This window comes from Lissotriton helveticus, chromosome 1_1, assembly GCF_964261635.1.
Source record: "Lissotriton helveticus chromosome 1_1, aLisHel1.1, whole genome shotgun sequence".
NCBI lineage: Eukaryota > Metazoa > Chordata > Amphibia > Caudata > Salamandridae > Lissotriton > Lissotriton helveticus.
Genome location: NC_136057.1, coordinates 71,089,050 through 71,114,237, shown reverse-complemented (window position 1 = coordinate 71,114,237; position 25,188 = coordinate 71,089,050).

The window sequence follows — 25,188 nt, the reverse complement described above, 5'->3', positions numbered from 1 at the left end:
CGCCCACTCCCTGCATTGCCAGAGTGGGCGCTGTGGATGATTGATGCGGTTTTATGTTAAATAGCCAATATGCGGATCACATCAGTCAAGGGCTCAGGCTGGCCCACAGCTTGCAATGCCCTGACCTCCATCTTCTTATTAACAGCAGCGGTGGCAGCCCAGATTTATATCGTCCCATGTTTATTGTGATAAAATGTATAGCCAGTTTATGGAAAACCTTATTTAGGATTGGGTGGGCAGACGCGACAGTATACCCTGTCTATCAAGCTTCCTAGGTCACCTGCTCTATTTAAAGTCCGGTGAATGGTGATGCTTCCGCCGGCGCAGCTGCACTGGTCGCACTTGTGGACCTCTTTCATCCACGGCCTGACTGGTATTGAGCCACTGGTTAAAGTAAGTCACTCAATTTGTTCAATTTAGGGGGAACCTTCAGGTGCACCTATTTCTGTTTTGGACTGCAAGCAAAAGACTGACAGTCTCAAAGAAGAAACTAATAATTGAATCAACACTCTGGTAAAAAAACTCTTTCTCAAAAAAGCTGTATCCCAGTCAGTTTCTGTCAACTCTCTCACTTGAAAAGGTCTGGTTTAATTGACCCTGGAGGGGGCGGGGCTGCACACATCCCCCATCTTACGCCGAGTACTGGTGCACATGATGATGCACGGATAGAAGGGGTCTCGTGCACACATCTCTAGGGGAGCTTTGCAGAAGCCACAGTTGTCTTTCACATACCATGCAGTCCGCAGAAAGGTGCATTCATTGACCGCCTCTCCGGGCACCAATCTCAGAGGTCACTCGGTTGTTAGGCTAACAGCATCAATCTCCATCCAGACACAGCATCGCTCGCCCTGTGGGAACTCTTGTGAGAACAGTCTGCCTGCAACAAATGTCTTTGAAAACCTCAGCCGGGATCAATCCATGTGACCCATTGGAAATACAGGATAAATAAAGCAGGGAGCCTCGAGGGCTGCTTCTGAGCGCTTGTAAATGCACTTCTGAGCACTTGTAAATGCACTTCTGAGCACTTGTGAATGCACTTCTGAGCGCTTGTGAATGCACTTCTGGGCGCTTGTGAATGCACTTCTGAGCGCTTGTGAATGCACTTCTGAGAGCTTGTAAATGCACTTCTGAGCGCTTGGGAATGCACTTCTGAGCGCTTGTGAATGCACTTCTGAGCGCTTGTGAATGCACTTGTTTGCGCTTGTGAATGCACTTCTGAGCGCTTGTGAATGCACTTGTTTGCGCTTGTGAATGCACTTCTGAGCGCTTGTGAATGCACTTCTGAGTGCTTGTGAATGCACTTCTGAGCGCTTTTGAATGCACTTCTGAGCGCTTGTGAATGCACTTCTGAGCGTTTGTGAATGCACTTATTTGCGCTTGTGAATGCACTTCTGAGCGCTTGTGAATGCACTTCTGAGCGCTTTTGAATGCACTTCTGAGCGCTTGTGAATGCACTTCTGAGCGTTTGTGAATGCACTTATTTGCGCTTGTGAATGCACTTCTGAGCGCTTGTGAATGCACTTCTGAGCGCTTGTGAATGCACTTCTGAGCGCTTGTGAATGCACTTCTGAGCGCTTGTGAATGCACTTCTGAGCGCTTGTGAATGCACTTCTGAACACTTGTGAATGCACTTGTTTGCGCTTGTAAATGCACTTCTGAGCGCTTCTGAATGCACTTCTGAGCGCTTGTGAAAGCACTTGTTTGCGCTTGTGAATGCACTTGTTTGCGCTTGTGAATGCACTTCTGAGCGCTTGTGAATGCACTTCTGAGCGCTTGTGAAAGCATATTGTTCAAATTGGAGATATTCCCTTGAGAAGCAGGAGTCAGGCAGCCACATCATGTAGATACACAGGTCGTAGGTTTATTGTAGAAGCGAATTTACAAGCAGGGCCACTGGAGGTATGTGGCAAAGGACGACCCCATCATGCAGCAGGTTGGTTACACAGCAGGAAAAGGCAAATATGAGGAGGAATGTGGCAAATTCCATAGTAGCATCATTTATCTATTTTATCATTTTAATGCATATTATTATTTTCAAAGTAAAGGTTTCACAGCAGTAGAACCTCTCTAGCTATTAAATATGATGATCAGCTTCGGAAAAAAACGAGGGTCTAAGTGTTCTCGTTTATTTGGAAACTTTTCATCTGTGAGAGCTAAAATTCGTTTTTGTTGACATTTTACTAAATGTAGGGTGTAGTGTCCTGCTGGACACGGTCTAGTTGTTTTAAATAATGTAACCCACACTTTACACCCACCCACCACTGGTGTCACGAGTCACGTGACCCAGTCAATAAAGAGGGCGGAGCGCACGTGCTCGGGGCCCATTCACTAGCCAACCATCCTGGTGTCTGTGTCTCACTTATTTAGCATAATGCGGGCCTAGCGCCCGACATTACATTGGTGACGAGGACGGAGCTGTGCCCAGCGTGCCACAGCTGAAAAATCAGGGGAAAAGGTGAGAGAGCTGCAGGGCGACATCGCGTCCTCTCTCCCCCGTAGGATCGGCGCCGCCCGCCGAGAGGCCCGCAGGGCATGTGCCGAGCCCCGTGCCTGCATGTCAATGAGACGGTGACCGGGAGCCTACCCCGCACCTCTCAAGCTTGTGTGAAAGAGGCCCAGCGGCCCACGAGGCATGCCAAGAGCCCTGGGGTGAAGATACGGCGACCGGGTGCCCACCCCGTTAATGCCTGCCGCCCTGTCTGCCAGGCGAAGCCCCGGAAAAAGGAGGAACCTCTGTGTGTGGCCGGACTGCTAATTTGCCGGCCACCGCCACCGCCTTCAGAGAAGCAGTCTGACGTCGCGGCCAAGCGAAGCCCACCCGCAACCAAGTGACCCCACCGTGGAAGCGACCGACCGGAGCCCACCCGAGTCGACCGCAACGGAGCCCCGGAATGCTGAGGACCACGCGGAGCCCACCCGCGTGGTCGAACAGGCCCGCCGGACAGAGGTGAGCCCGGAGAGAAGACGGTGGGGGGGAATGCGCGATAGAAGGTACATGCCCCGAGTGCAAGAGGGTCAGCGGAGCCCACCCGCAGCCTGCCTGCAGCATCCACTGTCCCCCATCGCGCAGCGTGTGTGACGGAGCGCACGTGCTCGGGGCCCATTCACTAGCCAATCATCCTGGTGTCTGTGTCTCACTTATTTAGCATAATGCGGGCCTAGCGCCCGACATTACAGAGGGTTATGTGTCAATGTGGTAAATCCATTATCCATAATTATGCGGAAAATGCTGCATTTACAAAATGATATAATTCAAGTGGCGCTGGTTGTAACGTACTTGTTTTTGGCTTTTCTTGCCGCGTAATTTAGTCAACCCTGATGCACGCTTTGTTGCTCATAATGAAGGCAAAAGTAGGATGTCCCGCCTGGAGCAGCGTTCGTCCTATGCAGCTCATTAACACTACATGCCAACCCAGCTACACAGTGGCACACCAACATCCCAACGGAGTTATTTACAGTGGCTTTGCATGCGTGCTCTCATGGCGCAAAGCGACAAAAAGCATTAAGTCGATTTACGGACCATTAAAAATGCCTAAAAATGCAGCGTTAGTTGTGTATCAGCGCACAAGTGCTTACGCAATCCTAGTAATACTAGACGCATGGCCTAAGAAGCTTGGCCGAGCAGAACAAGAAAGGCATGGGAGAGACAGGTGATACTGCACCGACTCAACTGCAATTAGGAATGCAAACCTGTTTGCTATATGGTAGTAAGTCATCACAGCTTTAGTCTTATAACGTGACTGATGACAGACTGTTCTTTCATAGCACCATTTTGTTTGTTTAAGGCTTTCAATGGTCTTAAGCACATAGCTACGTGTGACGTTATGTCAGCACTGTGCACGTCAGTCTAAAAACCTAATGTTGAATGTTCAGCAGTGGCATAGCAAAGGGTCGATGGGCCCTCCTGCAAACAGTGAAAATACTCCCTCCACCCACCCGCTCCGCACAGTTTGTAGTAACACAGCCCTAGTTGGCGTCGATAGCCAACATTCCTGGTCTCCGGTGCCACTGCACCTGCTGCACTGTTCGTAGATGCGCCCCAGATTCTTAGCTCAATCAAGGTAATAATGGTCAAAGGGAAGTTAAGCCGGACATTTCAAGCACAAAAATTGGATCAAATTAGTGGGTGAGAATTAAAACCCAGCCCTGTCACTATGCTGCATAGTTAAATACATATAAGATCCTAATGGCGAGACCGATGGCATTTCCAAAGCTTGTTTTTTAAGGGCAAGCAATATTTTTACATGCATTTGCAACCTTTCCATTTGCGATTACCTTGTAATTTGCGAGTGTTTTGTGACCGCGATTGCAGTTGCAAAATATTCATACATGCCTCATGAGTCGCTATTAGGAAGGGAACGCCCTTTCCTAATAGCAAGTCAGAAAACCTATTTTGCAACTCGCAAAATAAGTTTTGTAAATATGCGCATGGTTTTTAGTGTGTGCAAACGGGTCTAAAACCTTTTTGCACACGCTAAAAACCATTGTACATCTGGCCCCATAGCCCTTAGGCGAGAATGTCAAAGACAAGAACAGAAATGGCGTACTAACCTCTGCCCGGTGAAAAAGGAAAGCAGAGATCAAGTAGGCTGACAATTCCATTAGTATGCTGTTTAAAGTCATGAAGGAGATATCTGAGACACCGAGTACATAGTTGCTGAACCCCTCCCAAGAATTCGGGGATAAGATGCGGTCTATTTTCAGGACAAGGTCCTTGAGATTGTTCAAGACCTCGTCCCCTCTGGAGGGAAGGAACCGGCCGTTGTGGACTTAACTCAGGGTTCTAGGAAGAATCTCTTCACCACCTCTCCACAGATCATGGTTCAGAAAACGAAGGAACATTGGCTGAGCCTAAAATCGGGCACTCCATCTGACCCTTGTACGCCCTCCATACTCAAATTGGCTCCAGATCCAGTGACCAATTTCCTGTGCAACGTGTTTAACAACACACTTTAATGTGGTAGTTATCTGGCCATCAGTAAGGAAGCCATTGTTTCACCGCTTCTCAAAAAAACCTAATGCTCTGTGCCAAGCAAATGGTACCCCGGCCGTACGCCCACTATTCGAGGTCCAGATAGGTCCATATATACGACACCAGAAGGTGGTGTGTGGGAGTTCGCGAGGCACTTCACATCCCTATACGCCCGGAAGGAGCAGATCTCTGCCAAAATCCTTGCGGAATTTCTAGTGGACATTCCGCCTCGACGGCTCCCCCACTCCGTCCATGAACGACTAGAGACCCCAATCACATTGGAGGAATTGACTGGCACCATTAATGCACAACACCCTGGTTGAGCCCCGGGTCCAAATGGGTACCCCATGGAGTTCCTCCGATCACACATGTCTCTTCTGGGGCCTCATTTACTGGAGACCATTGCGGAAGCCGAAGACCTGGCAAGTTTGCCACGGGACTGGCGACACGCGGAGATTGTGCTCTTTCTCAAACCTGGTCGACCCCCAGAGGACCCCTCTTCGTATCGCCCCATCTCCCTTATTCATTTTGAACCCGAACTGCTAGGGAAAGTCCTGGCTGATCGCCTTCGGGGATGTATTACGGACCTGATACACTCTGACCAGTCCGGCTTTATGCCTCAGAGAGCCACTAGGCACAATATCAGGCGAGCCCCTAACTTGGGCCGACCCGCTGCTCAGTTGTAAGCTGATATTGACAAAGCTTTTGATTCGCTGAGCTGGGTCTACCTCTTCCAACTGCTCGAGGCGATCAATTTTGGGCCTCGCTTCCTGACATATATACGCCTGTTATACACAGATTGAACTGCATCAGTACGGATTGCAGGGCACCGCTCACACTCTTTCCAGATCCAGAGGGGTACCCCTCAGGGCTGCCCACTCTCTCCATTTCTGTTCACCCTCGCAGTCGAACCTCTAGAGGCCTGGGTTAGAAGCAACACAGTGCTCAGGGGGTTTGACTGGTCCTGGTTGCGATCAGATCGTATAGCATTTTATGCTGATGATGTTCTCTTTTTTATGTTGGACCCTTGGTGTTCTGGGCCCTGTATACTGGAAATTCATAGGGTATCTTATTCCCTGTGTGTGGACATCAGGGTCGCGACTCATGGGCCACACAGCTCTCCAGGGCTACAGATGGGTTCAAATATTTAGGGATCTAGATTCCCCATTCCCCAAGATTCCCTGGGCACATAATATTACCCCATTGTTAACTAGCCTTAAAAATGAAACAATGCTATGGTCCGCTCTCCCTCTACGGGCGCTCAGCCATCTTTAAGATGGTTTCTTTGCCTCAGATCCTATACCTCCTCCAAAATGTTCCTTACCCTCTCCCTCACGCATGGATTGTGCAGGTAAACGTTATACAAAAAATGTTCTCTGGGGAGGTGGAGCAGTTTGTGTGGCACTCCGCACTTGTGCACAGTCCACCTACTGTGGGGGGATAGTGGCAGCCGATATTTACTCCTACTATGTCGCGTCTCACATCCTCGTAATCGACAAATGGTGGTGTAATTTCCCTGCAGATTCGGCATATGCTATTGAGCATACAGCAATGGAACAAGCCCCCCTTCTTCACTTATTGTATAGCTCCACAGGGTTAGACCACTTACCACCGGCTGTCAGGGTGGTCATACAGTTGTGAAGGGCCAAGACCAGACACATTGGGTGGAAAGGGAAACTCACTAAACAAAATCCCCTGTGGCAAAGCACATACTTCCAAACAGCAACCACACTATGCGGGTTTCGGGGTTGGGTCCTGGTGGGGATCTCGACCCTTGGGGATATTTTATGGGGCACCACCCTAAAATTATTCCAACAACTGCAGACAGACTTTGGCCTCCAAAAATCACAATTTTATACATTTCTACAGCTCCGCCACGTACTCTCCCCTCAGATCCATAATATAGCGTCTCTCCCCGAGTTCCAGCCCTTGGAGGGCCGTCTGCTTATGGGGGACCTCGGTCTGCACAAAATCAGACAAATATATCAAACATTGACAACACACACTTCTACCACCCTCGACAAAACCCGACTGGCCCGGCAAGCAGACATTCCTGAATTAACAGGTGATGACTAGGCTGAAGCGATTACCAGCCCGAGGGGCGCAGCGGTCTCTACACGCTACCGGCTCATCCAGTTCAAATACTTACATATAGTATGTTACACAAGGGTACGACTGTGGTGCATGGAGATTATTCAGTCCCCAGTGTGTTTGAGGTGTGGCTGGGAAGATGGATCCTTCCTACATACGGTTTGGAGCTGCATGGCCTTACAGCCCTTCTGGAACAGGGTTCGGTCATGTCTAAATGAGGTGCTGGGGTGGGTGCTCCCACTGGACCCCCGACTGTTTCTATTACACTCCACAGACAACATCGGGGGGAACCGCTATACACAACATCTGTTATTTCTTGCCCTTACTATCCCCAAAATGGATATTGCACAAGGGTGGAAGGCATCATCTCCCCCGACTATAGGTGAATGGAAGAACGAATTGGATACATGTATGGGGGCCGAGATTGCCATCTTTGAGGCCCGGGGTTGTTCCAGAAAACATCGCAAGATCTGGACACGGTGGGCATCATATCGTGAAATCAACCTGCCCCCCTGCCCGAGGAGGATCCATGAGTGGCACCCACTGATCCCTGACGTTTATCACCCTATGGTATATCATTTGGTCATATTACTACTCTGCCATGATGTATATTTCGTATCTGATGAATCATGTACTGTATTACGGAGATTGACAACTTTTTGCATATTGGTTGTATTATCGTTTTACCTGCATGTTCGGCAGGAATTGTTCATTATCATCGCAAGGGTTACCGATGCGATTATTATCCTTATGCTCACACAGGTCATAGGAGGGCCTACGCTCATTATATTGCAAAATACCCATATAAAATGTGTTTAAAATAAACTAATGCTGACCCTCCCCTGGATGTGAAAATCTTTTGCCCAATTTATCTTCTCTCCACCCCTGCTAAAATCCTGGAGAAATTCATCAATAAAGAACTGAAGAAAAACATTGAATCCCAGGAGATCTTGGATCTGTCTTAGAACGGGTTCCACGCTGGTCACAGCACTGAGTCCGCCCTCATTGTGGCTACTGGCTGCATCCACGCCAAGGTTGATCAGGGAGGGGCGGTGGTTTTGATAATGCTCGACCTATCGGCGGCATTCAACACCGTTTCCCCGGTGCGTATAGTTCAGTGCATGTGTCAAGTGGGAAAAACGCTGGGAATGTCTTGCAGCTTCTCCATTCTTTTACGTCCAATAAGGCCCATCTCGTCAGCTGTGGAGGCTTTAGAGCCGAGGCCTTTAGTCTTGCTTGTGGGGTGCCCCAAGGCTAGTCTTTGAGCCCCACCCTTTTTAATCTTTATGTGACTCCTTTAGTCGACCTGGTGCGGTCCTTTGGCTTCCAGGTGCTATCCCATGTGGATGATACGCAGATTATCGTCTCCATCTCGAATGACCTGCAATCCGTTTTGGAGAGTTTCAATCAGTGGATGTCCAGCATTATCTGCTGGATGAAGGACAATTCACTGAGGATCATCGCAGACAGGACTGAAGTGCTGGTATTTGGCTTGCAGATTTCCATCTGGTCAAACTCTTGGTGGCCGGCAGTTTGTGGTCCCTCCCAGTCCCGGTTTAGGGCAGCAAAAAATGTGGGGGTCATCTTTGAAGATGGTCTCAGCTTTGACGCACAGGTGAGCAGCACAGTTAGCACTTGCTCTTATATTCTGAGGATTCTTAGAAAGATTTTGCCTTTTATTCTGTCCGAACTCCAACAGTTAATCATCATCACTCCAATCACCTCTCGGCTGGACTATTGCAACGCTCTGTACCGGAACATCAATGTGTTCTCCCTTAACGAGCTCCAGGTGGCACAGAACGCAGGGGCGTGGCTGAGTCTTAAAATTCCCAAGTGCCAGTCAGCCAGAAATGGGATTCGTTCCCTGCATTGGCCCCCATCAGGAAGCAGCGTATCTGCCTTAAGGCTCTGAGCATGGTATTCAAGGTCATGCAGAGTAACGGTACGCCACATCTACAGAAACTCTTTTTCAATGGGACACCCCATGGAGGCTCCTGAGATCCCCCTCACAGAAAAAACTTGTGACTCTCAGATTTTGCAGGACCAGATGGGGTGGTCGCTTCTTTTCGGTAGCGGCCGCCAAGCTATTGAATTCCCTACCCACCATTACCTCCAGCGTGGACTCTTATCTGGTTTTTAAAAAACATCTGAAAACCTGGCTTATCTCATCTAAGGTTGCTACAGGTGTACTTCTTTCATTTCTCCTCATTTGTCTGCTCTAGAGTCTTGACACCTCTAGGTATAAGTGCGCTCCTTAAATAATATCCAATCCTATCAAGCCGCACCACCTGTTGATTTAGCTATGAGGTCTGTAGGAGAGTAGGGTCTGCTATCCTATGGTCACCCCATTTTTTTGCTTTTTGCTTCACTGGTTTTCGACTTAATGTGGCTGTGGGCCTGCTAATCAGACCCACAGCCCTGCTGTTCTCTCTCTAAATTCACACCATGTACTTTAGGTACATCACCAATTGGGATTTGGGTCACTCTTATGAGTCCCTGTACAGTGTACTATAGGTACCCAGGACATAGGTGCACTCAAGGCCTACCAGGGGCTGCAGCATATATTTTGCCACCCCTGGCTGGCCATTCAAACTGGCACAACTGGCTGATCACTCAGCTGGGGCAAGGTCGTGTAATCACCCCTTGCTTAGGTATAGTATTCCTATATCTAACCTTATAATCTAGACACATATGCACCTATAAGTCACTCCTATGGCAGGCCTTAACAATCCTGGAGGCAGAGTGCTTGGTTTTATGTGAGATGGAGCTCTAGCATGAGCTGAGCCTGTCTGCAGCTTTCGGAACCATGTCATTATAGCTGTTCTAGGATATTGCCATACCATATACTCTTAAGTGCATTATAATCCTCGCGGTTATTGCTAACTTTGGTTTGGCCTTATCAAAACATGTCGTATAAGGTGTCATACGCTTTGGAATACTACCCCCTCGCCAGTTCTGGCGACGGGGGTAGCATTCCACCCTTCTAGAGGGAGAAGACATGTTAGTTCCATTAATCCCGGTTAAAGTTAACCAGAGCCTCAGCATCACAAAATGGATGCTGCTGCCACAGACACAAGTCTGACCTCCTGCTGCTGGGAGCCCTTCCAGCGAGGGAGGCTTGGACAATAGGTTTCCTGTCACAGGGAGGTGCTAGCACCACCCCAGACAGGAGATAGTGGATTGGGGCAGGAGGGCTGAATGAAACGAGACACTGCCTGGGGCACACAAGTTGTCCCATGCATAGTCCAGTTCAAACCGGTGCTGGGGCACTCCAGCCCCAGCTCTGGCGCGAAACTGGACAAAGGGAAAGGGGTGTAACCACCCCCTTCCTGGGTCCCACCCATAGGAGGGACCTAGAAGGTAATCCAGCCCCTTGATTTGGAATAAAGGTAGGAGCTGTGTCCTTAGACTTTAGATCATCCTGACTGAAACTTTGATATGAAACTCTGGACCCTTCGACATCCTACTCGACGTAGAAGACTGAAGAATCTCCCTTGTGGTCAAGGAGTGACCACCCTGTGCAAGCAGGCACCACCACCGCTGAGAGTGTGGTCCCGGGGAGCCGAAGCCTCCACAGCGGCCATCTTGGGGGTGACGAAGCGCTCTGGTGCGCTCTAGTTGCAGATAAAAAGGTCCTCGTTGCTCTCGGCGCCTTAGTAAGCTGCACTTTTGTTCACCGTCCTGAGGCGGAAGCCGGGAGGTCCTCCCTCACTTGTCTTTAATTCGCTAGTCTCCTGAGCTTTGCCACTGTCTATTCGCTTGATATAATAAGCGTTTTTTAATATTTTACTGTGTGTTGTCACTGCGCTTGATTAAAAAGCGTTTTACTCGCCAGAAATTTTATCTCCATCTTACTGCTGCCTGGGCCCACTCCCAGCTGAGCATTGACGCTGAGAGTGTGGTCCCGGGGAGCCGAAGCCTCCACAGCGGCCATCTTGGGGGTGACGAAGCGCTCTGGTGCGCTCTAGTTGCAGATAAAAAAGGACAGTCCCCCTCCGTGTAGCGGACGCGCTGGACTCACGCCGGAGTCAAGCCAGAGTCCTGCCCGTCTGCCCCGTCCGCGCCAGGACGGGTCCAGGGATTTACCCCCCTGCTATTTCCACACTTGTTCCACTTACATATTCGCGTTCCTCTATTCTGCAACTACGAGATACTACTACCTCTCCAAACACCTTATGTAAACACTCGTTAAACCCCTCACATATTCATTATCAATGCCGACACTGTTTCTTTCAATTGATTAAGCCGGCGGAGATCAAACAGAAACAGGAGCATAAGCTTAATATGGCATTGCTGAATTGCCGTTCCCTGCCCAAACATGCTCTAGAGATCTCACTCCTGTTACAGGATTCGGCACTGGATGTACTGTTTCTTACTGAAACTTAGTTAAGGCCCAGCTCAGTCCCAGACATTGTCCAGGCTCTGCCTCCGGGCTATCTAATCCAGCACATTGACCGAACAGGGAGTGTAGGAGGAGGGATCGCCATCCTCTATAAGGAACATCTAGTTTGTCGTCTATTAGGCAGCCCATTACTTGATTGTGAAAATGCTAATTTCTTGATCACCCTGTCTCCTTCAGCCTCTTTCACAGGGCTCCTAGTATACCGCCCACCAGGATCCTTAGGACAATTCCATAAGACACTGTTAGAAACGGTTGTAAACCTTGCCAGTTCTGTCTCTAATTTTACCATATGGGGAGATCTGAACCTCCATTTTGACGATCCTCAAGACACAATAGCCATGGATCTAGCTCAAGATCTTGAGTCTTGTGAAATGGTGCAAAAAATTCAAAAAGCCACCCATATACAAGGACACCTGCTTGATCCTACCTTTTCAAATATCATAGACCTAACCATCACCGATCCAAGCCCCGTTCCATGGTCAGACCATTTCACCATACCTTTCTCTTGGAGCGTCCTGCCCCTAGCGCAGACCAGCACTTTTTGCAGAGTGCAGACAAGACATTGGTCTAAACTAAATGAATGGTCAGAAGTTCTCAGGACCACTTTACCCCCCACTAATTCTGATATCAATACAGCAAATCTAGAGTTTAACCAGTGGATAGAGCACTCACTGGACATCAGTCTCCCTAGGAAACCCGCAATCCAAAAAAGAAGATCAATCAATCATCCCTGGTTTAGCCCAGAGCTCCGAAAACTCAAACAGGGATGTAAAAAAGAGGAGAGACAACGGAGAAAAGACTTTGATGCAGATACAAAAACCAAATACAGGGCCTCCATCAAAGCTTACAAATCTGCTTTAAAGGCAGCCAAAATAGCTTTCTATGCAGAGAAAATCATTGCATCTCCTAATTCAACTAAAGAAATCTTCGGAATCGTCAAGACTCTGCTGAAACCCCCTGACCCCCCTCTTGCCCCTAACACCTCAGGGTCCCGTTGTGAAGAACTTGCACTTTTCTTCCACACGAAAATTCAAAAAATTCTTCTAGGTCTCCCACCTACTACCATCCCCGATTCATCATCGTTAACTAACACCCCTCTCAAGCCGTTACCCCTGAACTCTCCTCTTTCACTCCGCTCACCGAGGAACTGCTACTCCCCCTTATCAACTCAGTAAAAAGTGGCTCGCCGCTTGACCCCGCTCCAATTAACATCTTGAAATTAGCCCTGCCCACCATCGCCACCCCAGTCACCAACCTGATTAACTCCTCGATCGAAGCAGGCACAGTTCCACGGGACTGGAAAATGGCCATGGTCAAACCCTTGATGAAAAAAGCTAACCTGGACCCGGGAGATCTATCCAACTTTCGTCCCATCTCCCTCCTCCCGGGCATCAATAAACTGGCAGAAACATTTGTAAACCGCCAACTGTCCTCATTTCTGGAAACCTCTAAACTACTTAATCCTTCCCAAACAGGCTTTCGTCCCGGACAAGGGACGGAGACAGCACTTCTTAAGGTGGTTGAAGAGTCGAGGAGGATCCTGGACACAGGTGGCAATGTGGCCATCATCCTCCTCGACCTCAGTGCCGCATTTGATACGGTAAACCACCGTATCCTCTTGGCCCGTCTAAATAAAATCGGTGTCTCGGGAAAAGCCCTTTCATGGCTTGAATCCTTCCTCCTGGAAAGGTATTTTAAAGTATTTGAAGGGGATTGCCAGTCATCTCCGATACCCTTGCAGTGTGGGGTTCCTCAGGGCTCCTCCCTGAGCCCCACACTTTTCAATGTGTACATGTCCCCTTTGGCCGAGATAGTGGCTCCCTATGGAATTGAATTAATCAGCTATGCTGATGACACTCAGCTTGTGGTCTCTCTGAATCAGGCAGATCTGTCCCACACAAGTCTGAGTGATTGTCTTGAGGAGGTAGCAAATTGGATGGGCCAGTCCCAGCTCAAACTCAACAACGAAAAGACTGAACTGATGCTACTGGGCAGGAAGGCCTCATTCAACTCCCCTACGTTATGGCCCTCTTCTATGGGCACTGCCCCAACCCCAAAATGTGCGATCAAGAGTTTAGGATTCTGGCTAGATGAGGACCTGTCATTTAAAGCACAGGCCAGGAAAACTGCGGCCACCTGCTTCGGCCTGTTCAAATCTATACGCAAAATCCTGCCTCAACTGCCTGACAGAGCCAAAAAGATCCTGGTACAAGCTATGATTTTGTCCAGACTGGACTACGGCAATGCGCTCTATCTGGGAGCCCCGGCCTCGGTGATCTGCAAACTCCAGGTAGTCCAAAACTCCGCAGCTAGACTGCTGACGAGCACCAACCATCGCTCCTCAGCCAAGCCAGCGTTAAGATCACTTCATTGGCTACCGGTAAAAGAACGGGTACACTTTAAGGCCCTCTGTATTGCCCATAAAAGTCTGCAAGGCAAAGGCCCCCCTATCCTTACTAACTTGATCAAACCATACAAAACGTCCAGAAGTCTCCGCTCTAATGATCTCAACCTGGCAGAAGTCAACAGAATCCATAAGGCTCGTCCTGGGGGATGCCTTTTCTCCCATAACACGTCAAAACTATGGAATTCTATACCACTCTCCCTTCGTCAGGAACCCAATCATCTTACATTCCGTAAGAAAATAAAGACATGGCTCTTTCCTGGTTCTTCTCCGGAAACCAACTGCTAACTGTATTCCATCTTTCACCTTCAGACCTGTGTTGTAGCTGAAGCGCTTGGATGCCTCCGGGTAGCCATGCGCTATAAAAGACTCATTTAATTTAATCAATCGATCAACGGTTTGCTTTGTTGGATCTCCTGCCGGAGCTCAAACAACAGAGACCGACAAGAACCAGACTTCGAGACATCCAACAGCCGGTCCACAGCCACAGCAAAGCTGAGACCCATGGAGGCGACGAGAGACGTGGGACCAGCCATCTTGAAAAGCCAGCAAAGTGCTTTCTGTGCAGCTCCTGAGGCACCCTCGAAGCTGTGCACTGGGGATTGAGAAGCCCCAGCCCGAGCATCCTTTGCACCGAAGATCACCTCTCCACACTCACCGAGTGCTGCGTGGGGCCCTTTTGCATTTTCCTGCTGGACGCATCTGTCCGGTCACTTGCCCGTTGGCTAGTGGCCTCTGTGACGAGGAACCTTTGATTTTCCAACACTGGTCTGGTTGCTACAGACTGGCCCTTGCTCCCCTGAAAAGGAGCAGCCCATCAGACCTTGCTGGTCTGATCCAGAAGCCATCTTTGATTCCTGCGTGGGTTGCATTTGCCAAGGCCTGTTGATTCTGAATCGAGATCCGACACCGCATCAGCGAGAACCTTCGTGGGACAGTCCGTGCCCAGCTCCTGGTCGTCGTCGACACCTCCTGGTCCACGTGGCAGCAGAGACAAGCTTCACGACATCACCTGATTGCAACCCGACATCGCCTGGTTACTTCCTGGTTCCTTCCTGGTCACTGGCTAGTGACCCAGACTCTGTACCCTCTGCTTTCAGGTACTCTACATCTTCGATCCACCCTTGGATCAAACCGGACTCTTCTCTCCTGGTCGCCTGCAGCATCTTTTCTCCAAGGCTCCATAGAACTCCACGACGAACCGCGACACACTTTGACACCTATACACCCGCTTCCTATGGGTGAGGTAACGCGAGTACTGCGGTGCTCCTGTAGAGATTTACATCCCTAGTGTCCTAGTTTTAAGTGGTTAAGTTCTAGTCCAGTCGGAAGACTTCCAAATCTGCAACTTTCTAACTTTACGCACCCATTGACTTCTATCGGTGCACACGTGTGCATTTAGACACTGCACCCGCATCCTGTGGGCCTCATGCTTCCTAACTGCTGTTAGTCCAGTGTAGCCCCAGCGATTCCCAAGGCCCTAGGCCTTACCATTGTTTGTGACGTGGTACTTATACCACTATTTTAGTATATGGTTTAACGGGCCACCAGGGCCTATCCATATTTGTGCAACTTTTGTATGTTATATTAAGTTACTTGTTATACACTTGTGCTCCCGTGCTCATAAAGAGTTAGGGGATCTATTTAGAAATAAATACATATATATTTTGAATATATAACCTGTGTGGTGTCCTTTCATTTGATATTAAAAGGTTTGCATATGGTAAAACAGTTGGCTTCACATGCCCTCTTGAGTTTAGCCTAAGACTGCTTTAGTCCATGCTACCACTAGGATAGCTGGTCTATAAGGTTGACTTTACAACCATCACCATAAGGGTTGTTTGGACTGGTGCAAGGTGCTCACTAGAATAGTGAACATCATATACCAGGCCAACTTCTCACATTGGTGTGCAGCGGTTGGGATTTTAGCTTGCTGTTGTTCTACCATTGTAATCTTTGATATCATTTGAAAGATTACATTAGGTACCATAAGTACATATAACAAAGCTTAACATACTTAGGTTCTACTGAACTTAGTTGTTGTAGAGGAAAGGGCCTAGCACACACTGATTACACCTCCTAGAGAGGTTCTAGTAGGTAAACACTCAGTGTAGGTAGATGCACACACCACACCTCACTAGACATGTCTGGCACAGGTGAACCTAGTTCTCTACCTGTGGAAAGTGACCTTCCCAAGGCACCCTCCAGATATGAGATGCTCAACTTCCGAGATATGAGGTCATTGTGTACCTCAAGGAGGTTGAAACAGGGTTCCAACCCTACCATCCAACACCTGATAGAAGTCCTAGAGGCAGGTGATCTTGTGAAGGCCTCTAAACCAGGTCCCTCAGATCCAACAGGTGATGGTGTCCCCTCCACAGAAGATGACCCCTTAACCTTAGAAGTAGAGGAGGAAGAGGAGGAAGAATCTGATGGAGATGATAGCCAGGCCCAAGTCAGGAGGCTTAGCCAGGCTAACCTAAGCTTACATGAGAATGGAGAAGGGTTTCACCCCTCCAGAACCAATAGTAGGCTTCTCCCAGGCAATAGAAGGGAAAGATCTCCTTCCAGGGAGTCTCTCCTCTCTAATGCCTCAAGGGGTTCTCAAAGGGGAATGACTTCCCCTCAGAGAAGAGAACATGAGGCTAGGATGAGAGCTGTCCAACTTCAGATAGAAAAGGAGGAAACAGCCCTGGCCCAAGCTAAACTTGCTTTAGCAAGGGAGCAAAAGTTAAGTGGATTGGATTCCACTGGTGGCAGCAAAATCCCCAAGGATAAAGACAGGTCCTATGATCATAGAAACCTGAGTAAGATTGTGCCCCCCTACAAAGATGGGGATGATATCCACAAGTGGATAACTGCTTTGGAGAGGGCCTGCATGGTACAGCAGGTTCCCCAGAGTCAGTGGGCAGCAATCTTGTGGCTCTCCGTTTCAGAAAAAGGAAGAGACAAACTCATCAGTGTTAGCCATGAGGATGCTAAGAACTACACTGTCCTGAAGAGTGTTCTGATTGATGGGTTTGGCTTAACCACTGAACAGTACAGATTAATGTTCAGAGATACCCAGAAGACACAGACTCAGGACTGGACTGACTTTGTTGATTGTGCCACTAAGGCTCTTGAAGGTTGGTTACTGGGAAGTAAAGTTAAGGACTATACAGGATTGTATAATTTGATCATGAGAGAAAAAATCCTTAATTATTGTCAGAACCAGTTGTTGCACCAACACCTGATTGACTCAGATCTGACCTCTCCCCAAGAATTGGGAAAGAAGGCAGACAAATGGGTCAGAACCAGGGTTTAGCAGAGACCCCAGAACCAAGATGGTGACCAGAAAAAGGCAGACCAAAAGGGTGGAGATCAAAAGCAAAAAGACCAGAAGTCTTCTTCAGCCCCCCAAAATACTTCTAAGGAGGGGGGTCCCAAAACTCTAAGATAAAGAAAGAAAGAAGGTCCTAAGAAACCTTGGTGTAACTACTGTAAAACTGCCTCTCACTGGTTTAGTGAGTGCACCAAGAAAGGTACAGCCCCTACCACTGCAGCCCCTAAGGCAACTGCATCCCCTAGTACAGTCAGCAGTGGTAGTTCCCAACCCAAGGCTATAGTAGGGTTAACCATGGGTACTGAGGTGGATCCAGGCCTAGTCAGGATTCCTACTCAGGCTGTCTTGATCTGTGATGTGGACATGGCTATGTCCACTACTGTGAGTCCCAATACTTTGGGCAAGTACAGACAGACACCTTTGATAAATGATAAAGTGGCTCAAGCTTACAGGGACACATGTGCCAGTGTCACTATGGTGACACCGAACTTTGTGAACCCTGGTCAGATTGTGCTGGGTGATAATTACCTAGTGACCAATGCTAGCAATGTCACTACTACACATAGTGTGGCAGTTGTTAATTTCTCCTGGGGAGGGGTAACTGGCCTCAAAAGAGTTGTGGTAAGTGCAGACCTCCCAGTTGAATGTCTTTTGGGCAATGATCTAGAAAACTCAGTATGGTCAGAAGTGGAGTATAGGACTCATGCAGAGATGCTAGGTATTTCAGCACATGCCCTTGCTGTGACCAGGTCACAGGCCAAAAAGTGCTTACCTGAACCTGTGCTGGATCTTGAAACTATAGACCAGACAAAACCCAAGAGAAAGAACAAGAGGGTTAAGGCAGTGCCTTCCCCCCGCCTCATGTTGAGGATCAGCCCTCCCAGGAGGATGATTCTGTGATCCAAGAGGGAACTGTCCCAGAAGAGCTTGAACCTGATCAGGTTGAGTTTCTTGGGACTGGGGTTCCCTCAAGGGCAGATCTGGGGCAGGCTCAGTTAACTTGTCCTTCTCTTGAACCCCTCAGACAGCAGGCTGCTGCTGAGGCTGCTGGGAATGCTCAAGGTACCCATAAAGTGTTTTGGGATGATGGGCTAATTTATTCAGAGGCCAGAGATCCCAAGCCTGGTGCTTCCAGGAGGTTGGTTATACCTCTGCAATTTAGGGGCTTCCTTCTTACCTTGGCCCATGATATTCCCCTAGCAGGACATCTAGGCCAGAACAAGACTTGGGACAGGCTTGTCCCTCACTTTCACTGGCCCCATATGTCAGAAGATGCCAAGGAGTTGTGTCGCTCCTGTGTGACCTGCCAAGCCAGTGGCAAATCAGGGGGCACAACAAAGGCCCCCCTCATACCACTACCTGTGGGGGTACCCTTTGAGAGAGTGGGGATAGACATTGTTGGACCAATGGACCCCCAAACAGCATCTGGGCACAGATTTATACTGGTGGTAGTGGATCATGCCACCAGGTATCCAGAAGCTATTCCCCTGAGGACCACAACAGCTCCTGTTGTGGCAAGGGCCCTACTTGGAGTTTTCTCCAGAGTGGGGTTTTCAAAGGAGGTTGTCTCTGACAGAGGTGCAAACTTCATGTCAGGATATTTGACTGCTATGTTGGACGAGTGTGGTGTTAATTACAAATTCACTACACCCTACCATCCACAGTGCAATGGGCTTGTTGAAAGGTTCAACAAGTCCCTAAAAGGGATGATAAAAGGGTTACTTGAAAAGCTTAGGCGAAGATGGGACATCCTTTTACCCTGCCTTCTGTTTGCTTACAGAGAGGTCCCACAGAAGGGGGTTGGCTACAGCCATTTTGAGCTTTTGTTTGGGCATCCTGTAAGGGGACCCCTATGTCTTGTGAGGGAAGGATGGGAGTTACCTCTCAAAAAGCCTAAACAAGACATAGTGGACAATGTACTTGGTCTCCGCTCCAGGATGGCTGAATACATGGAGAAGGCTTCCAAAAACCTTGAGGCTAGCCAAGAACTTCAGAAAGCTTGGCATGACCAAAAGGCTGTGCTGACTGAGTACCAGCCAGGACAGAAGGTGTGGGTGTTGGAGCCAGTGGCCCCAGCAGCACTCCAGGACAAATGGTCTGGACCCCACACCATTGTTGAGAAAAAGGAAGAGGTCACCTACTTGGTGGACCTTGGCACTCCTAGGAGCCCCCACAGGGTCCTCCATGTCAACAGATCTAAGGCATATGTGGACAGGCCAGACATGGGCTTGCTCATGGCTACAGATGGTGAACAGGAGGAAGAGAGTGACCCTCTCCCAGACCTGTTGACTCAGAACCCTGATGATGGTTCGGTGGATGGAGTAGCCTTGGCAGGCAGCCTCACTGACCAGCAGCAATGGGACTGCAGACAAGTTCTACAGGCCCATAGACATATGTTTTCATTAACACCTAGTCAGACTAACTGGTGCACCCATGAGGTGGACACTGGTGACAGTCTGCCTGTGAAGAGTAAGATCTACAGGCAACCTGACCATGTAAGGGACTGTATAAAGACTGAGGTACAGAAAATGCTTGAACTGGGAGTAATTGAGCCATCAGAGAGCCCCTGGGCCAGCCCAGTAGTCCTTGTACCAAAACCTCACACCCAAGATGGTAAGAGAGAGATGAGGTTCTGTATGGACTATAGAGGTCTCAATGCTGTCACTAGGACAGATGCTCACCCAATCCCAAGAGCAGATGAGCTCATTGATAGATTGGCTTCTGCCAAGTTTTTGAGCACATTTGATTTGAAAGCTGGCTATTGGCAATATAGGTTAGCTGAGGATGCCAAGGCCAAAACTGCTTTCTCAACCCCAGGAGGACATTATCAATTTGTGGTAATGCCCTTTGGTTTGAAGAATGCACCTGCCACTTTCCAAAGGTTGATGAACCAAGTCCTTACTGGGTTGGATGACTTTTGTGCAGCTTATCTTGATGATATTGCTGTCTGCAGCTCCACCTGGGAGGATCACCTGATCCACCTGAAGAAGGTTTTAGAGGCCCTGCAAAAGGCAGGCCTAACTATCAAGGCCACAAAGTGCCAGATAGGGCAGAGTAAGGTTGTGTACCGGGGCCACATCGTAGGTGGGGGTCAGGTTCAACCACTGGAGAGTAAGATCCAGACCATCAAGGACTGGGCTCCTCCAACCACCCAGACACAGGTCAGAGCTTTCTTGGGCCTGTCTGGGTACTACCGAAAATTTGACTTGACTTCAAAGAAAATGCCTAAAAAGGTTCAGTGGACAGTTAGCTGTCAAAATGCATTTGATGACCTGAAGAAGGCCATGTGCTTTGCACCTATCTTAGAGTCCTGACTACTCCAAAGAGTTTAATGTCCAAACAGATGCTTCTGAGTTGGGGGTGGAAGCTGTGCTTTCACAACTTAATGTAGATGGTCAAGACCAGCCCATTGCTTTTATTAGCAGAAGGCTGACCCCTAGAGAGAAACGTTGGTCAGCTATTGAGAGGGAGGCCTTTGCTGTGGTTTGGGCCCTGAAGAAGTTGAGACCATACTTGTTTGGCACTCACTTCAAGATTCAGACCGACCATAAGCCCCTCTTGTGGCTAAATCAGATGAAGGGTGAAAATCCCAAACTGCTCAGGTGGTCCATTTCCCTACAGGGGATGGACTTTACAGTGGAGCACAGACCAGGGACTGACCATGGCAATGCAGATGGTCTCTCCAGGTATTTCCACTTAGAACATGAAGACTTATCTGGTCAAGGTTAAGTTTAATGTCCCTGCGTTTGGGGGGAGGGGGGTTATGTAGGAGAGTAGGGTCTGCTATCCTATGGTCACCCCATTTTTTTGCTTTATGCTTCACTGGTTTTCGACATAATGTGGATGTGGGCCTGCTAATCAGACCCACAGCCCTGCTGTTCTCTCTATAAATTCACACCATGTACTTTAGGTACATCACCAATTGGGATGTGGGTCACTCTTATGAGTCCCTGTACAGTGTACTACAGGTACCCAGGGGATAGGTGCTCTCAAGGCCTACCAGGGGCTGCAGCATATCTTTTGCCACCCCTGGCTGGCCATCCAAACTGACACAACTGGCTGATCACTCAGCTGGGGCAAGGTTGTGTAATCACCCTTTGCTTAGGTGTAGTATTCCTATATCTAACCTTATAATCTAGACACATATGCACCTATAAGTCACTCCTATGGCAGGCCTTAACAATCCTGGAGGCAGAGTGCTTGGTTTTATGTGAGATTGTGCTCTAGCATGAGCTGAGCTTGTCTGCAGCTTTCGGAACCATGTCCTTATAGCTGTTCTAGGATATTGCCATACCATATACTCTTAAGTGCATTATAATCTTCGCGGTTATTCCTAACTTTGGTTTGGCCTTATCAAAACATGTTGTGTAAGGTGTCATACGCTTTGGAATACTACCCCCTTGCCAGTTCTGGCGACGGGGGTAGCATTCCACCCTTCTAGAGGGAGAAGACATGTTAGTTCCATTAATCCCGGTTAAAGTTAACCAGAGCCTCAGCATCACAAAATGGATGCTGCTGCCACAGACACAAGTCTGACCTCCTGCTGCTGGGAGCCCTTCCAGCGAGGGAGGCTTGGAAAATAAGTTTCCTGTCACAGGGAGGTGCTAGCACCACCCCAGACAGGAGATAGTGGATTGGGGCAGGGAGGGCTGAATGAAAGTAGACACTGCCTGGGGCACACAAGGTGTCCCATGCATAGGCCAGTTCAAACCGGTGCTGGGGCACTCCAGCCCCAGCTCTGGCGTGAAACTGGACAAAGGAAACGGGGTGTAACCACCCCCTTCCTGGGTCCCACCCATAGTAGGGACCTAGCCGGTGATCCAGCCCCTTGATTTGGAATAAAGGTAGGAGTGTTGCCCTTAGACTTTAGATCATCCTGACTGAAACTTTGATACGAAACTCTGGACCCTTCGACACCCTACTCGACGTAGAAGACTGAAGAATCTCCCTTGTGGTCAAGGAGTGACCACCCTGTGCAAGCAGGCACCATCAAGCGCTCAACGGTTTGCTTTGTTGTTGCTCCCGCCGGAGCTCGAACGACAGAGACCGACAAGAACTGGACTTCCAGACATCCAACAGCGCAATCCACAGCCACAGCAAAGCTGAGACCCGTGGAGGTGACGAGAGACGTGGGACCGGCCATCTTGGAAAGCCAATAAAGTGCTTTCTGTGCAGCTCCTGAGGCACCCTCGAAGTTGTCATAGGAGATTGAGAAGCCCCAGCCCCGAGCATCCTTTGCACCGAAGATCACCTCTCCACACTAACCGAGTGCTGCGTGGGGCCCTTTTGCATTTTTCTGCTCGAAGCGTCTGTCCGGTCACTTGCCCGTTGGCTAGTGGCCTCTGTGACGAGGAACCTTTGATTTTCCTATGCTGGTCTGGTTGCTCCAGACTGGCCCTTGCTCCCCTGAAAAGGAGCAGCCCATCAGACCTTGCTGGTCTGATCCAGAAGCCATCTTCGATTCCTGTGTGGGTTGCATTTGGCAAGGCCTGTTTATTCCAAATCGAGATCCGACACCGCCATCAGCGAGAACCTTTGTGGGACAGTCCGTGCCCAGCTCCTGGTCATCGTCAACACCTCCTGGTCCACGTGACAGCAGAGACAAGCTTCACGACATCACCTGATTGCAACCCGACATCGCCTGGTTCCTTCCTGGTCACTGGCTAGTGACCCAGTCTCTGTCCCCTCTGCTTTCAGGTACTCTACATCTTCGATCCACCCTTGGATCCAACCGGACTCTTCTCTCCTGGTCGCCTGCAGCATCTTTTCTCCAAGGCTCCATAGAACTCCACGACGAAACCCGACACATTTTGACACCTATGCACCCGCTTCCTGTGGGTGAGGTAACGCGAGTACTGCGGTGCTCCTGTAGAGATTTACATCCTTAGTGTCCTAGTTTTAAGTGGTTAAGTTCTAGTCCAGTCGGAAGACTTCCAAATCTACAACTTTTTAACTTTACGCACCCATTGACTTCTATTGGTGCACGCATGTGCATTTAGACACTGCACCCGCATCCCATGGGCCTCCTGCTTCCTAACTGCTGTTAGTCTAGTGTAGCCCCAGCGATTCCCAAGGCCCTAGGCCTTACCATTGTTCGTGACGTGGTACTTATACCACTATTTTGGTATATGGTTTAACGGGCCACCAGGGCCTATCCATATTTGTGCAACTTTTGTATGTTATATTAAGTTACTTTTTTTTTTTTTTTGCAGAGTTTTATATAGCGCGAACTAGACCCGAACCGAATCAGGTATCAGAGCGCTTTACATATTTTTCCAGTTACGTTACATTTTTATGTTTCCAGTTACTTGCATTTTTAGGCACGGGGAGATTAAGTGATTTGCCCAGAATCACAGGAGGTTTTGGCGTCCTTACCGAGACTCAAACCCAGTTCCCCAGGTCCGAGGTCGAGCGCCCTAGCCGTTAGGCCAACTCCTCTCCCCACTTGTTATATGCTTGTGCTCCTGTGCTCATAAAGAGTTAAGGGGATCTATTTAGAAATAAATACATATATATTTTGAATATATAACCTGTGTGGTGTCCTTTCATTTGGTATTAAAAGATTTGCCTATGGTAAAACAGCTGGCTTCACATGCCCTCTTGAGTTTAGCCTAAGACTGCTTTTGTCCATGCTACCCCTAGGATAGCTGGTCTATAAGGTTGACTTTACAACCATCACCATAAGGGTTGTTTGGACTAGTGCAAGGTGCTCACTAGAATAGTGAACATCATATACCAGGCCAACTTCTCACAAGGTCAATATGGAATATTGAAACATTTTACCTGATCGTTTATCGCAGTATTCAAGGAGAAGGGTCTGCTCTGAGAGTGAACTAGCGCTTGGCTGCAGTTCCTGTTTAGGATTGTGAATAGGAGTATCCTAGAATGAATCAATCAGAAATCTGCTCCTTTGTGGCTGGAATGTTTTAGGTTCTCAAGCCGCAAAACTGCAACTCAAAGCAAAAAACAAATAGGAGGCTTCTGGTAAAGAAAAGGCTGCCCTGGAAACTAAGAAGCAGCAGGCTAAACACAAAAGAAAGACTGACTCTCTTCCACTGCAGGAGTCCATTAAGGGTGGATCATGATGAGTGTTCTGCAAGAGGACAAGTATATCGGCCTGGAAGCACGCCCTAATTCTGCCGCTGTTAAAAAAAACAACATCAGATCCCCTTGTTCACGCGAATTATAGACCAATCTCCCTTCTTCCATCCATGGCTAAGGTGATTGAGAAACACGTGCACCTCTCTATTGCCAGCTTCATAGAGAACAACAACGTGTTACACGACTCTCAATCAGGTTTCCGTGCGAATTACAGCACGGAGACAGCCCTGTTAGAGATAACTGATGCCATTCGAGAGACTCTGGATGAAGGAGGGAAAGCCATCTTGGTCATGTTGGACTTGTCGGCGGCGTTCGACACCGTCCCCCATGTCGGTCTCCTTTCAAGACTATGGGAGATCGGTTTGCGGGGGACGGTGTGGAAATGGTTTAAGTCATTTCTTACCAACCGCCGACAAGTGGTCTGGGCACCCCCGTTTTCCGCTGAAATGCCTCCGCTGGAGGTAGGGGTTCCGCAAGGGTCCATTCTGAGCCCCACCCTTTTTAATATCTATATGGCTCCTCTGGCGGAGGTAGCGGAATCTTTTGGTGCCCAGATCATATCCTATGCTGATGACACCCAGCTACTTTTCACGTGTAACAAGGGTGAATATCTTGACAGCAATCAGATTAGGGAGTGTCTGGAAGCCGTGTTTGAGTGGTTTCAGAGACATAGTCTGAAATGTAACTCTGATAAGTCGGAGCTGCTCTTCTTTGGAAGTTCCCCTAATCCCGAGTGGAAGTCCTGGTGGCCACGGGATATGGCACCGCCTGGGGACACCTCGCAAAAAGCCAAAAATCTGGGCATCTTATGCGATGTAGATCTTTCTTTTAGACCCCCAGGTTATAGGGCTGACTGGAAAGTGCTTTGGCATTTTGAAGATGCTGCGGAAATTCCT